The following is a 16,814-nucleotide window of genomic DNA, read 5'->3' as shown; positions in this document are numbered from 1 at the left end:
GGAAAGTGTTTTATTGTGTTTTCTACATTAAGTATGTTAATTTAAGAATGCAGTTAGTCAAACTTAACACAGAATTTTAAACAAATACATGAGATATAGAAACGAACAGTATAAAACAAATTGTATTGAATAAGACAAAGATCATGATGCCATAAAAAAATCCCATATGCTTATTCTCTGAAGATCAAGTCCTTAAAATGTTTGTTTTATTTTTTTATAATTCTGTTTCTTTTTGGCACAATCTGTTTGTGATAACACTATGTAACTTTCATGGTTGTACTTTATCTTACTGTGTTCAAACTTTTATTCCACCCTGTCCCTTAAAAATAATCTTTCTTCTGCTGGACAATGAAGCCCATTTTCTAATAAAGCTGATAGGAACCAAGCCTTTGAGGCTGGGTCTTTGTCTTTGGCTCTGTCAATCTAGACAATTAAGATGAAAAGCACATTTACATGAGAGCAGAAAATTGTGATTAAAGAAAGCAGTGTTAGCTTTTGTTATCTTAGTAATATTATAAATTTTATTTGCTCGACTTGTCAGGAACAGACTGAGTTCAAGGGACTTTTTCATAAAAGTCAATTCACCTGAATGTGAGGTCGATTTATTTAAGAGACAGGAAGAGTGTAATTGACGGGGCCTGTGGCTCTGCTATCTATTTTGTATGCTTCCATAGTTTTGTTGGGTTTAAACTAAATGAGTGACTGCTCAAAATGGCTGAGGTCAGGGAAAACAGCAGGGGAGGTGGGAAAAATAGAAAAATTTGAAAACTCACATAATCCCAGTGGAATTATTACCTCTGGATTATTGCCAAACTCATTTGCATCAGCCTGATGTGTGGTTGTAAGAGGCCTATGCTTTCATTTTGAAGTGATTCTACACTATTCTGAACATTTGTAAAATGTAGGATTAAATGTATAGTTCCTTCTTTCTCACAAACACATCAACACACACACACACACACACACACACACACACTCACACACACACACACACACACACTCTATACAGTTAAGCACAAAATTTCATCGTGCTGTAACTATTATCTATCTATCATCTATCTATCTATCTATCCATCTATCTATCTATCATCTATTATTATCATCATCAATAACCTACCATCTTCTTGCATTCATTATTGTATATTCCCGTTGTTGTCAAATTTATATAGCAGTGAATGAATATGAGAATCAATTCAGTTTCAAGTATATTTCTATTTTAAATGACTAGCAGGTCCAGAAAGACATACATTAAGAAACTATAGAGGCAGGCAGATCTCTGAGAGTTGGAGACCAACCTGGTCTAAAAAGTGAGTTCCAGGAGAGGAGCAAAGCTACACAGAGAAACCCTGTCTTGAAAATGAAATAAAAAAATAAATAAATAAAATATGAGTGGAGGGGTTGGGGCCTGGGGACGGGAACAGGAGGGATCAGGAGGGAGAAGGATGGAGGGAGAGACAACTGGATTTGGGGGCATCCCGGGGAAAAGCTAGAAACCTAGTGCAATAAAAACTCCAAGTGATTTCTGAGGGTGACTCTAGTTTAAACTCCTAGCAATGGGGAAATAAGGAGCCTGATTGGACCATCTCCAGTAAGGCTTCCAATAGAGGGATTGGGGCACCAGCCCACCCTCATAACCTTCGACCTACAGTTTCTCCTGCCTACAACATATGCTGAGGTAAAGTTAGCAGAGCCAATGTTTGGTCCAGCCTGAGATCCATACCATGAGAGGCAGCCCCATCACTGACATTCTCTGGAAGCCCAGGACCCAGAGGATGGATGGTCCAGAGACCTAGGATAGAACTAAACAAAGCAGAAAAATAAACAAGTTAATGAAATGATTCATAATGATGTGCTGCTATACTCAGATTGGTTCCTAGCCCAATTATCCTCAGAAGGGCCTCTTCAGCAACTATTGGAAAAAGGTGCAGAGACTCACATCCAAACATTAGGCAGAAGAGGGCCATGAAGGATTGCAGAAGCCACAGGGGTTGAGGATATCACAAGAAAATCCACAGAATCAACTAACCCCAGCTCAGAGGAGCTCAAAGAGACGATACCAATAATCAGGAAGTCTTCTTGGGACAAACCTAGGCCCTCTCTATATATGGTACAGTTGTGTAGCTTTGTAATTTCATGGGACTCCTAACATTGAGAGTGGGGGATGTCCCTGACTCTGTTGCTGCTTTTTGGGACCCCTTTCCTCATACTGGGCCTTGCCTAGCCTTAAAAAATAGGAGAGGTGCCTTGCCTTCTGTAACTTGCTATACATTGTTTTGTTGATTTTCATGAGAGGCCTGCCCTTTTCTGAATAGAAACAGAGGAGGAGTGGATGGTAGAGGGCAGAGGGGAGATGGAGGGAAGGACTGAGAGGAGATTCTGTGGTTGGAATGTAAAATAATAATGATAGTAATAACATAATAATAGATGTTTACACCCCCCCAGAAAAGAAGAAGAAACTATTTCTTTTTGATAAAATGAGAAAGCACTATAATTAAATCATAGGATCTGAAAGGTGTGTAACAGTTAAGAGTGTAACAGTGAGCTATAGATATCCTCCAATATCTATGGGGTTTGATTCTGAGATCCTTTATGAATGATGCCTTAATTCCATGTTGTGTCACTACAAAAAACAAAAAACAAAACAAAATAAAATAAAATAAAAATAAAAAAAACATTACACTGAGTAGCTTTATTAAAAAACAAATTTTATCCACTAAACTAACAGTTCAGTGAAGGTTATGTGACACACACCATTCAGGCAGACTGTTTTTAATATCTAATACAATTAAAATAGGTCAATAATTTCAATTACGCATTTTTAGAAAGTAATAACAAGAAAAATGTTCAGTGTAAACACAATAATTATGGATGATTTTCAATCTCTTGTTAGTTGGACATCCTGAATTAGATCCTAGAGATATGGAGAACTGTCTCAGTTTGTTTTCTGTCTTGTAACTAGAGGGAAAAAATTACCAATTCTCATAGACATTAAGAACTTCATTTCTTCATACTGGAAGATAATACTCATTTAGAAATAAACCTGATTACATGCACATTCAGTTCCTTCTATACTATACTTTCACAGATATTTCTTATAGACACTTATAGCTGTGTAGTATCTGTGACCTTTAAATCTAGAAGCATTACCATACAATTGGTAAATCTAAGTCACCAAGCTAGACTACTCCCACTATACTCTGCATTCATCATGTGTAGGGAAGTGGATTTATCTAAGCCTTAAATTAAAGTGCATGGACACAATAGCACCTTCCTAAAAAATTCCATCAGTAAAATAATATAAATGTTATCAGTGACAATTATTGTTTGAATTTAAATGCCACGCAAATTTCAATGTCTATTTGTAATAAACATCTCTGTAATATCCTTAAATTTAGTCCCAATTAACTCTATGTTAGGGACCAGAAAGACAGTAAATTGATACATACACCACTCTAAACCTTAAAATGATACTCTATATACTTTAACAACTCACTGCTTCTCCACTGCCTGGAAATACAGAAAACTACCCAAAACTTCCAAAATGACCTGGATGTGACCACTGGAGCTCCTTCCTTCTCTGGCCTCTCTTGTGTACTTATTTCTTCTCACCTAGATCATGCAATATGGCACACATGACTTGGGGTTGTATTGTCTCCTTTTTTTTTTTTTTTAGCTGCGGATCGAATCCAGGGCCTTGCACTTGCTAGGCAAGCACTCTACCACTGAGCTAAATCCCCAACATCTCCTTTTAAAACATATTTATTCACTTATTTTCTAGTATTTCATTAAACAACATGCACAGAAAGGTGTTACTTAGATTTCACATTTCAGGGAGAATATAAGGCAATTGGAATGTGTATTCTTCACCCTCCAAAAAGTAGGTCAGTAAATGCTCATTTTTTTTTTCAGTATTCCTGCAACATGAGAGGCTCTTCTATGTGTTGTAAAGTGGCCAGGCTTGTCGAGGGAACCCTACTATAATATATGTATATTGCTTGTATCTTCATATGTTTGTAACTGAAATTAATGTGATGCTGAACATGTTTCAAATATGTTGACTTCCAGAAATACATAGAATACTTTTTTCTGACACTTATGTGATTTTTAATATTTTGTATAAGAGTGAAATAGATAATAGTTTATACATGTGATTATAGGACAGCATGTTATTAATCGAATAATTTAGAAACAGTTCAGTACAAATCTTTGCTTTGTTTATTAGCTCTACAAATATAGAAACATTCTTGGAACTCTGTGTCTCTATCTATGAACTTTATCACTAGGCCAAACACAAATGAATCAATAATATTGATACATGATTGTGTCAACATAAGCAACATGACTTCTCACTGATTTAGAGTTTATGATAATATTAAACGTGGTAATAATATATTTTGACCATAGTTTTATTATCAGTATATAATAATAGAATGTACAGGTATAGTTTAGTAAATCCAATTTATTACAAAAATGTTACTAGATATTTTTGGCCAACATTTCAGGGAGTGTTTTGTTAGTATTGATAGTAGCCTTTCAGATCCCTCTGTGTACTGATAGCACCCATGTACCCAAGTGAAAAAACCCACCAGCTACCCTGAGTGTCTGCAACTAATCACAAGCTTCACCTGGCTTTTTCTCTGCTGATAAGCACTAGTGCTAATCTATAATATTACTCATGGAAAAAGACACTTTCATCCTCTAGGGAGCTAGAATTTTTTTGTAGTATCTGAGGAACAAAGGGATGAAAATGCATGTCCTTGTCTCAAGATGAGGCCAATTGAGATGCAACCATGCTCCAGCCCTTGCGTGATTAAGCTGTTGGCAATATGCAGCCTCTGGGCCCTTCTACTTTGCATCATGTTTCTTTTATCCTAAGAGCACATTCTCAATGAATCATATGTTTCCAAGCCCGTAGCTCACGATCTGCTGAATTTTTGTTTTTATTGTTCCTTTTGCTGTTGTTCTTTTCTGAGACAGGCTCTATGCAGCCTTAGTTGGGCTGGAACTCACTATGTAGATCAGATTACCTCACAGAGATTTCCCCTTCCTTTGCCCCTTGAGTGCTATCATTAAATGTGTGTACCGGGACACCAGGCTAATTTGTTCTAATAAAAACTGAAACAGCATTCAAGTGCACGACTTTAGAAAACATAAACGATCCTTCTGAGGAGAAATGACATAGAATCTGTAACCTAAGCCTGTTTAATATTCACAAAAATGATTACAAAGTGAATCTCTGTTTGGTCAAGTAGGAAATACAGAGGACCAGCATGCATTTTGGGTAAAAAAAAATCTTTAATTGATTTTTTAAAATATTGCTCTAGAAAAGAAAATACTTGGGAATGAAAATTCTGATTTTTGATTTTTCAGGGCTGTCTTCAACACTGTGGATATTTGTAATTAAGGAATTAAGCCTGCCTTTCTGTCTTTGTAAATGCCTTTTATCTTCTTAAATGATTTAGAGTATCTAAATCATTCTATATACACTCAGAGGATGATAGTAAGAAATCATGAAAATACAGAGAAGGATAATATAAGTGCACAAAACAAATATTCTCTTAAAGTACATTCCAAAATATTAAAATGTGCCTTTCAACATGAGCAGATGAGTAATCCCATTATCATAATTTATTAAGCAGATCTTTTGTTCTATATAGTAATACATTGTGTTTCCATGCTGTGTGTTTTTTATCCAGTGACCTAATTTGCTTAAAAGGAAACTCTTAAAACCCCCCTGTTGTAATGAATAAAATGTTAATGAAGAACTGCAGAGAAATCCCTTCAGTATTAGTTCCATATTCCCAGGAACATCATCATAAATTTGTTTGCCTGGTTCTGACAATGACAGCGATGTTCAAGCTGAGCAGAAGCATAGTAATGCTAAATGTTTCTGATGGAAAAGTTAAAGATGTTCAAGGCATTGTCATCTGGGAAGGAATATGGGAAGGTATATTTTGGAAGAAGTATTTGATGGATTTGGCACTTATCCAGTTATTATTTTTTGAGCTTATTATTTTCCTTGGCAACCGCATTACTAGAATTTTCTCCAAAATTTTTAATGTGAAAGTTTTCAGGACAATATATGTTTATCAGTACGTGTAATATTTTAAGTATGTGTTTTTTCTTTCCATATTGAGTAAATCTTTACTATTTTATTCTGTTGATATACATATATATGTATATGTATGTATATAAAAGTGTATGTATATATATATATATGTATATACATAATGAATTAAGTGTTTTAGAACTAGTGAGAATATAACCTAACACAATATGTTATGTCTTGTACATGTCAATAATATTTTGTGAATATTGGCCTCCAATATCAATTTATGCATTTTTCAATTAAGTTTTAGACTGTTTAGATGAATACTACCCTGGAAACATTTCCAGGTGAACATCAGAATACTGATACTCAGAAATCTGAGTTTTCATTCTACCAAAATTCTACAGAACATTTTGCTTCCCAGAATGTTGAACACATTAGATTTGGAACAATTAAGATAGTAATACATTGATGTCAATTTCAATCTCTACAGAAAGTTATTACTGAATACCAAGAAAATGGAATATTACATGACAAATATTTCTATCATGGAGCTTTACATATTTAAACAGAATGAGAAAATACACATCAAGCCAAAATAGCAATTAAGAAATGAAACTGAAGCACCAAACCAGATTTTAACTATATACATTGATCTCTGTTATTATGGACCAGGGTTTTTCCAGTCTCCCATAGTTTAGCCATGACATATAAACCTTAAATATCCTTCAGTTTTAGTGTTTCAATTTATATCAAACCTTGCCTTGTAACAATCAAAAGTCTCTTTCCCCACTTGAATACATCCACAGAGGAGCTGCACAGTCGGTGTTTCCAGAAGCTTCAAAGAAAATATCTTGTTTATATTCTCTTTGAAACACATGCATCATAAGTAGCAAACAATCCTATATTGTAAGCACCAGATTTCCTCCTGTGAAATGGTTGGAAACCAAGAATGAATTAAAAAAATGCACAAGATAATTTGTTAGTCATCACTGGTTTTACTTCATATAATTCATGAGGACAAGGGAGTTAAAAATAATAAATTTATCCCAACATTGAAGTATAATTCTTCTGCATAAGAAAATCTTGACATTTATTCTATAAATACATTTTAGAGATTATCTTTCATTTACATTAAAACATGAAGGGGAATGATTATAATGGAAATTCAATATGTACTACATTTCAATATATTCTTTTAATTACCTTTCATAAGTGATCGTTTCATAGCAGTATTACTTTCTAGCAGTATTCAAACAAATTTGAAAGTTATGAGTTCACATAACTCACAGATTTGAAAATTATAATTTTTAGACAATTATTTCTGAGTCCAAACATTTGTACTAGTTCACTCTGTAAACACATTCCTAGTGGGATATGACTTTCTAATATTTCATATCCTAATTTTGTACAATTATGAAACTTAACTAATATATAATTACATGGGCCCCTAACAAGACTTTTGGTTCAACATTTACTTATGTGTTTCACTTTAATTTGTTAAATTAGTTTATTACTATAATTAGTATCCATTTCAGCATTGTGAATGCTGACATTTCCAATGTTTATATTTATCAAATTATAATGATTAACAATGTTTCAAAGGGTAACTCAGAGTGACATTGCTGAATTTTTAAAGACTAGGAAACAATATTAAACAATATCTGTATCATGCATAACTGAAATGTTAAATCTTAATTGAAAATTTCAACACAAATATTAATAGTTATAGTATACGGATTAAAATATTATCATGAAAACCAAAAGTCATACAAAACCCTAAGTACTATTCAAAGGCCACTGTTTAGTGAGATTTTTCCATTCCTTTTTTCCATTTCCATTTCCATATATATGCACATGTGTTAATATGTAGTTAACATACATATACACACATGACTTTGGGGACATCACATATAATATCTGAAAGAGACAGAACAAGAACATGTCTTGCTGACATAGTAAGTTCTTCAGTATGAAATTGTATTTACAGAGGATATAAAATTCCAGTTATTACAAGCCAAATGTAATGAAAGGTATCTAATATTAGTATTAAGGTATATAATAAATAACCACAAAAGGAATAGGTGTGTAAACCATGTCCAAGGTTTATCATTGCCAGGGATGAAGACAGGCCATTGGTAGTACAACAATTCAAGGAGAAGCATTTCCATTATCTTGAAAATTGGTAGTATAATCTCCAAAACTGAATTGGATCATTGAGGAATCCATTTTATTTAATGTTTATTACATATATAGAGCCTTGTGCATGATTGGAACAACTCATAAATTTGATTCCATAAAAGGTGTCTGAAAAATTGTATGTACTGCTATCCTAGTGATTAAAAATGATAATCTTAATAGATCCCCACTCTACATTAATTTTAGAAGTGCATAAATGGTTATGCTGCAATTTAATAGTTGGATTCTGCTAAATCAATTAATCATAATAATCTACTGTGGAACTCATTCCAAAATTCACTGTTTCTCAAGTTTGTGGAGAAAAAAGTTATTAGAGCACACACAAGATGATCTATTTTGCAATTGGAGCCTTACTAAACTATATCTAGGACAAACCTCTGGAGAGCACATATTTCCTGAAAACATTCCTTCCCTGCAAGAGAAATTTTCATTCATAACTGGACTGATTTTTTAAAAGGTTTTAAAGCATACAAATGAAAACAACCCAGCATATTGAAATAAACTAATGATTGGTGACTATTATTAAAACTCAAGATGGTCATGTCATGTTGTAAACCTGTATCTCAGTCCTCAACTCACAGTTTCATCTGATTCATTTATTTCTTCAATGCATTGAATTTATTTCTTTTAGGAACATGGTCATTGACAAAGATGTTCATCCCTGGGAGAGGATACTTGTCCCCTCCCATCTTAAAATGTCTCTCTTTCTTTGTCTAGGGTTGGGACCCAAAAAGTTTCTGCCTTTTATATTAACATGACTATTGTTTTTGTCATTTTCCCATCTTGGAAATGTGTTCATTTCTAAAAAAGAGACTATTGACAGCACAATTTCTGATATTCTGGCATTATTCTCCCCATCTTGCACAATGTCCCATGAGCTAGAGATGCAGGAAATGTGATGGAAAGAGATGGAGATATACCCATACTCATCGGGTTCTCCTTGAGTTTATTAAGTAATTTACAAATAATAATACTTCTACAAGACTAGATGCTGCACATCTCCAGAATAAAACCACCAGAATGTATCTCAAACACTTAGAATTTTCAGTTTATTCCTGTGGTTTTAGATACTTACAGTTTTATTTGTCAAACATGCCACTAATTCAATCAATTTTCCTTAAATCAAAAGTTATTTTTTAGCTTCCTAAATTAGAATGGACTTATGATATGAAAGAAGTAAATAAAGAAAGTTTGTTTACTTAGAAGCATCCATTAGCTTCATATAATTTATTCCACATTATCAGTGTCCACTTAAAGAAAAATTGAAAAACTTGAAATAACATAACCTTGATTCTAAGGCAAAACTGAGGGCTAAGGAAAGTGAAGCTTGGTGAATGACTTATTAATCTGGCTTTTAAATGGATGAATAATATGCTACAACCTCTCTGACATATGGTGGGATTTGCAGCAAGTTTGCCATAATGGTTTCACTTAATAAACACCTGATTAGCATTATTTAACAGGTTTGGAATGCATGGAAACAGTCAAATAGCAACATTCTGCCTAGTTAATTCCTCATTAGCAGACTTACAGTCCCTGTGTCTGACAGATTGTATACCAGCATTGACACAAGGTGACCTCTTGCTTGGACCCGTTCATCACCTTCAGTCTGTCATAAATGAAGTCAGTATAAATGTCAGAGTAAAAGCGACATCACCAGAGACTTCACCTGATGCCTTGAAGGATATTATTGTCCAAATATTATTATTACTGACACTGTCAAACTATATGTAGCCACAAAAAAATGAAGACTATAAACAAGAACACATTTTATACATTCTATGGGAAAATTCTTGATTAATTATGTTATAGTAAAGAATGTCACCCTAATATAAAAGACAGCAATATTTGTTATAGTTACTTCACATCAGCTGTATATGAAATGTTAAACTTCACCCAGATTGGACAGTGCAATGACTTTTGGAAGATCAGAAGTGAAACTTAATGGTTTTCCTCAGATAATATACTCTCAGTTCTCATATATGGACCCCACATTTACTTCACAGCTTCCTTTTTTTGTAAAGTGAAAAAAAAAAAAACAGCTTTAGATAGATTTGAAAGATTAAGTTGAATTAACTATTATAAATACTAGAAAGGATTCAAGAAATGTATTTTGTGAAAAAAAAATTGATCATCATAGCCCTGGATCTTTTAAGTTCCACACTTCAATGGGAGTATTAAAAATTTTTCCAAGGAGAACCTCATTTACCACTTTCATCAGAATTTATAAATTATCTCTACCAAGGAACCCTTTGTTTGAATCACAAAATCAATTATACAATTGCCCAACAATTTATATTCTTCTGCTTGACAAGTGGAAATTGAATCAGTTTCAATCTATCTAAATGAAGCTTTGATTAATGCAATATGCTATTATGAACATAACAAATTAGACATTTTCAATGCTTATTTTTAAAATCTCTTTGTAAATTTTTAACAAACAAAACTCAACAATTATTCTCCCTAGGAATTCTTCTTAAAATGGAAGAATATTGATGTGAGAAGGGTATACTGCAGTGAGAGAAAGATCATGATATGAGAAAGGCTAATCTTAGTGTGCAGAAAGGTTTCAAAAAAAAAAACAACTCTATTTATTTTACTGTAAATATTTAATATCAAGAAACATATTTAAAATCACTATTAATATCATTGAAAGCATTTCCTTTAAGATATAGACATATATAAGAGCAAATCTTAAAAAGATTAAAAGGAATGATTTAAGTTTTCTTATTTACATTATATGTAGTTTTCACTAATTTTTTTTACTGTTTTAAAATGTCATATATGACTTAAATTCATTATAATAATTTCAAGTGAGCTTCAACACTAATAGTTATTAGACTAACTTCCACTTCTTATTCTAAATGTGGATGCATTATTTTATATAATTTGATATATTTATTTCATTTCACTGATTTTTATGGTAGTCAGAAAAATCATATATGCAGAATAGACAATCCCAAGATATTGCAACAAATTAGTAGTTAAACATGTGGTAGTTTTTTGAAGAGTTCTATTTATCATTTTTATGATATTCAGAGATGCCCAGGTTTTATTTTGAGATAGGCCTTCTTATCAAACATTATACTTTTTGTGGGAAGATAGCTGAGGCTCAAGTTTCAATCATTTTATCCAGGGCCTAAAAGCTAGAAATGGACTAGTTTGAGATTTTTAAATTAATTTTGATGCAACTGAAAATTAATGGTTGTACTAGACTCTTTTCAAACATATTTAAAGCTGTTCATACATATTTTCTGTAGCTCAGTTTTTATTATGGAATGTTGTCTTTTTTCTTCATTGTTGTTTAATAATTATCTGGTTTTATTTTGGTAGTATTCCTTCTGTAATTACCATCTAGCTTGGTTTATATGCTCATCAAATACACAGAGTAATTTTCTTAATCATTTTATGTTTGTTTCTCATTCATAATCTATAAGCATCTTCCATTGAATCAACATCTTTCTCTGTCACCATTAATTACATATAGTCTCCATTTCCTTTGTTTGCTAACTAATTTCAAGTGATGTGGTCTGTGGGTGTACAATTTTCTTAATAATCTATGATATATCACAACAGGGGCAGCTGATCTATAAATGCTCATTTTTTTCAAGCAATGTTTCCTTACATGCCTCTGTCAAATGTCATTCATGAATGTTTTTCATTAGTTTTGTAATTGTCCAAATGTATTTTATTCATTTTTATTGTCAAAGACAGGTTAACCTATAGCAAAGGTTTAAAGACATGAAGTAATTAAGATCCATTAATATTTTTACACAAAGGGTTGTTTTGATTGTCATTTCAATAGTTATTTGTAAATTTTTATCAAGGAAATGTGTTTGGAAATCTTTTCACTCCCTTTTGCAGAGTTCAAATCAAACACATATTTGATATGTAATTTTCTATTTTATGCTAGCTAGAGCAGGGCCTCAGACTTCCTTGATAAATACTCAACAAATAAAATCCATCTCTCTATATAATAAAATTTTCAAGGAAACAATTACTTTGTAAGCTAGTACAAAGCAATAAAATGAAATATTTTAAAAATAAAAATACAAAGAAAAAACTCTGTGTGTCTTCCAATCTTTATAAAATTGAATAATAATGATAAAAATATCACAATGTAAGAAAATTCATACAAACCAACATTCTAAATGTAGTAGGTTGATTTGGGGCATTGTTCAGAGATTAAAGTAATTTTCTTTCACTCGGTTAATGGGACATTAACAACAATCTGCTTGGGAAGAAAAGCTAGATTTCACAAGCTCTCGTCCATCTGCAAAGGAAGCCATTGCAGGAAAGCCGAGGCAGGAAAGCCTTTGCAGGAAAGCCTTTGCAGGAAAGCCGAGGCAGGAAAACCTTTGCAGGAAAGCCGAGGCAGGAAAGCCTTTGCAGGAAAGCCTTTGCAGGAAAGCCTTTGCAGGAAAGCCTTTGCAGGAAAGCCTTTGCAGGAAAGCCTTTGCAGGAAAGCCTTTGCAGGAAAGCCTTTGCAGGAAAGCCTTTGCAGGAAAGCCTTTGCAGGAAAGCCTTTGCAGGAAAGCCTTTGCAGGAAAGCCGAGGCAGGAAAGCCGAGGCAGGAAAGCCTTTGCAGGAAAGCCGAGGCAGGAAAGCCGAGGCAGGAAAGCCGAGGCAGGAAAGCCGAGGCAGGAAAGCCTTTGCAGGAAAGCCGAGGCAGGAAAGCCTTTGCAGGAAAGCCGAGGCAGTAAACTGGAACTGAAACCAGTGGAGGAAAGGTGCTGTCTGGATTGCTAGCCTTGGCTTGCTAAATTGCTTTCTCATATTTTTCAGCCAGGCCTGCCTGCTCAGGGCTGCTTAAGGACCTGCTCACCTCCCAGACTGACCCAACCACACTGTGCCAAGCATCCCTCAGCGTCTCTCTATGACACCCTCACTCATGGTGTTTCCACTGCAATTAAAGTTGCACCTTGCCCACCTAGAGGCCTCTCCTGACCTCTCTTCCGGGAAACTTCAACCTGCCACAGAGTGCCAAATCCCAGCTCTTATCCTTGACCATCTGATATCTGTAAAACCAGCACCATGTGCAAGACTCTCAGAAGTGATTTGCCCAATTCTGCTGACAATTTGATGTTCATGCAGCCTTGAACCCTCTGGACCATAACTTCTATGATCCGACCCTTAGGAAATACAGATTTTAGCTCAATGATGCTTGTCCTTTATTAAACTCACCTGATTTTTCAGCTCCTGCTAACCATTGTCCATTGTCCCAGCAGAGCAAAGAAGGTGCCACTTTCACAAATGTTTTATTTAAATAAACCCATAGAAAAAAGCCCTGTTGAGTCTCTGAAATATCACAAGTCTTGTCTCCATTATTTGCACTTTTCTCAACATTCTTATCTTGCAGCCCTCTAAGCTATGAGCACTACAAGTCTTTTCTAGCCAACAGATCCATTGCTTATATAATCTTCTCCAAAACAAAATAATCTGGTCCATCATAGCAATATCCCACTCTCCATTACAAAATTCTGTCTTAGTTTGAGTTCCTATTGATCTGATAAAACACCAATCAAAAAGCACCTTTGGAAGCAAATGGTTTATTTCAACTTACAGGCTATAGTGTATCATCAAGGAAAGCCAAGGTAAGAACTCAATGCAGGAAGTTGAACCAGAAAAAAAGGAATGCCTTACTATTCTTCTTAATTATTCTTCTCCCAGGATTGCTGTTACTTTTCTTATATAGCCCAAACACCCTGCCTACACACATCACTAGTCACAGAAGGCTGGATCCTCCTAAATCAATTAGCAATGAAAGAAATGGCCAACAGTAAGTCCAAAGGCCACTGTGATGGAGGCAGTTCCTCAACTGAGATTGCTTCCTCCAAGGTATTTTAGAATTTGTCTACTTGAAAAAAAAACAAACAAAAACTAAACAGCACAAAAAAATCTAGAATTATCATTAAGATGATTAATGTCAAGACAGCTAGAGAACATAGTGACTAAAACTAATGACAATGTCTTATGTTTATGAATTTTGAATGCAGTTGGTACTGTGTTCTTACACACACACACACACACACACACACACACACACATTCATTTGTAGTAATGCATATGATGTTTGGATTTAACTGTTCCACTAAAAATACATAAATATTAGGAAGCCTTCAAGAATTTTTTGTCATTCTTTGGTGGTAATCATACATTTTGAATAAAAGATAGCAAGCAAATTATTGAAAGTATTAACTGCTGTATTATTTTTAATTAAAATTGGTCATTTTTCTAGTATATGTGATTTATTTTATATTTCAACATCAGAAGAATTGTCATTTAGATTAGTTTCTTTGGAAATTTGTGTGAGACTATTCAAGGGATACACATATATTATGTGTAAGACTATTTATTGTTTCACTACCCTTAAACTTGGGAGACTCCAGTTGAAGAAAAGAAAACAGCTGGACTAGATGTAGTTCAGATAGCAGACTATGGTGGTATTGTGTTCCCCTAAATATTGTGCACCATAATAAACTTATCTGGGGTCAGAGAACAGAACAGCCACTAGACAGAGAGGCCAGAAAATGGTGGCACACACACCTTTAATCCTAGCATTCAGGAGGCAGAGATCCCTCTGGATCGCTGTGAGTTCAAGGCCACACTGGAAACAGCCAGGCATGGTGACTCACACCTTTAATCCCAAGAACTAAGCCTTTAATCACAGGGAGTGATGACAGAAAGCAGAAAGGTATATAAGGAATGAGGACCAGAAACTAGAAGCTTTTGGATGGTTAAGCTTTCAGGCTTTTGAGTAGCAATTCAGCTGAGCGCCATTCTGGATGAGGACTCAGAAGCATTCACTCTGAGGAAACAGGATCAGCTGAGGAATTGGCAAGGTGAGGTGGCTGTGGCTTGTTCTGCTTCTCTGATCATCCAGCATTCACCCCAATACCTGGCACCGGGTTTGTTTTTTATTAATAAGACCTTTTAAGATTCATTCAATGGTAGACAGTCTATTATATAGCCCTGAGTTCAGTTCCTGTTTAGTTCATGAGGCAGGAATGCTGATTTGTGATTCTAGAAGAAAAACAGATAAAAGAGGACCAGATTCAATATCATTCCCAGGTGCATAGAGCTTGTAATTGTGCTTGAGATAGAAACCCAGTCTGAAAAATTAAAAGAATGACAATCCTCCTTAGAACGTCTGTATAAGCACACAGTAATTACCAGTTTTACTCAAATTTACTGTTTCCCTTCCCACTAAAGAATAATGACATAATTATGACCATGCTTGCATACTGACTTGCCCTGTGTATGCTCCATTCATATTCTTGTATGCAAAGAATTTATCTAGTACCTCAGAGAATTCTTAGTGTCTCTTTGTCCAATATTGTCTTTCTCCTTATTTTTCATCTCTCTTGCACTATTAAATATTACATTGTATAAGTATATTGAAGGTTATTTTGGTTAGCTATTATGTGATGAAATATTTTTCTATGTAATTTCCTAATCAAAGTTTTACATTAAGTGCATGCTTCCCAGAGAAACTTAGTTGTAGCAGAATCAATTTATTAAATTAGAAACATTGCAGCATTTGTATGTAAAGTACATGTCTCCTCAAGTCATGGGCTAAATATTTACTAGATTGGTATTTGCTAAGAACTTTTATAGGACTTCAGTTATATGCCAGAGAAAAAACATTTCTGAAATTTGGATGACTCTAGCATTTTTAAATTGCCTAGTTCAAAGTTTTTGGCACACATACATTGTGGGAAGACCTCTAAGAAGTGTTGAACCATTTCAGAATTTTCTGATTGTCAGTATAGACTGAACCATTTGTGGCAGGTTGTAGGCAATGCTGCTTGAGTATTAGGAAATATTATCCATTTCTAACTCATTACTAAACTACTCTCTTAAACTTGCATATGTGATGGATGGCAAGAAACCAGGTATTCACATCTCATTATAAAGGTTTTGCTTTGTGCGAAAATGGACCCTATTTATCTGTCAGAGCAATCAGTCTATGCATTTTTCTTTGTGTCTGTCACTGTACTACCTAAGCACTTAGCAAAGATATTAAATTAGCTGAAAAGTGTGGAGTGGGATGTTTTCCTTGTCTTTACTACATTTATCTAAGCCAACCTAAAGCTAAGCAGACTGTGACTAATATTAGAAGTCTTATTCTTATTGCAGACAGAGTTGTTTTCATTCTTATTATTATTAATTGGTTGAATGCCAACAATATATTCAGTACAGGACATAATTGCACAATATGTTCTTTCTCTGGGAACCTAGGAAGGGATCAACTGCTTTTGTCTTCTAACATTGATGCCTAAGTGATGAATGTCTCTTCATAACCTAGATTCTTCTCCTGCCTCCTTCTCTATCCACTGCTCTCACCAGTCTGGGATTTGTAAAAGCACCTCAAGGGTTATGTCTTTAGTTCAAATATTATTCTACAAAACATATGCTCCAAGTTGCTTTTGTATAAATGTTTTATACATATATGTATATATATATATAAATGTTATAAAAATTATATGTATATAATTTCTTTAATGATAATATGTAATACATACTCATAATTTTGCTGACATGACTGAGAGTATTACTATAGAGA

The sequence above is a fragment of the Onychomys torridus genome, chromosome 9 (assembly GCF_903995425.1).
Source record: "Onychomys torridus chromosome 9, mOncTor1.1, whole genome shotgun sequence".
NCBI lineage: Eukaryota > Metazoa > Chordata > Mammalia > Rodentia > Cricetidae > Onychomys > Onychomys torridus.
Note: the sequence above shows the minus strand (reverse complement) of the source record.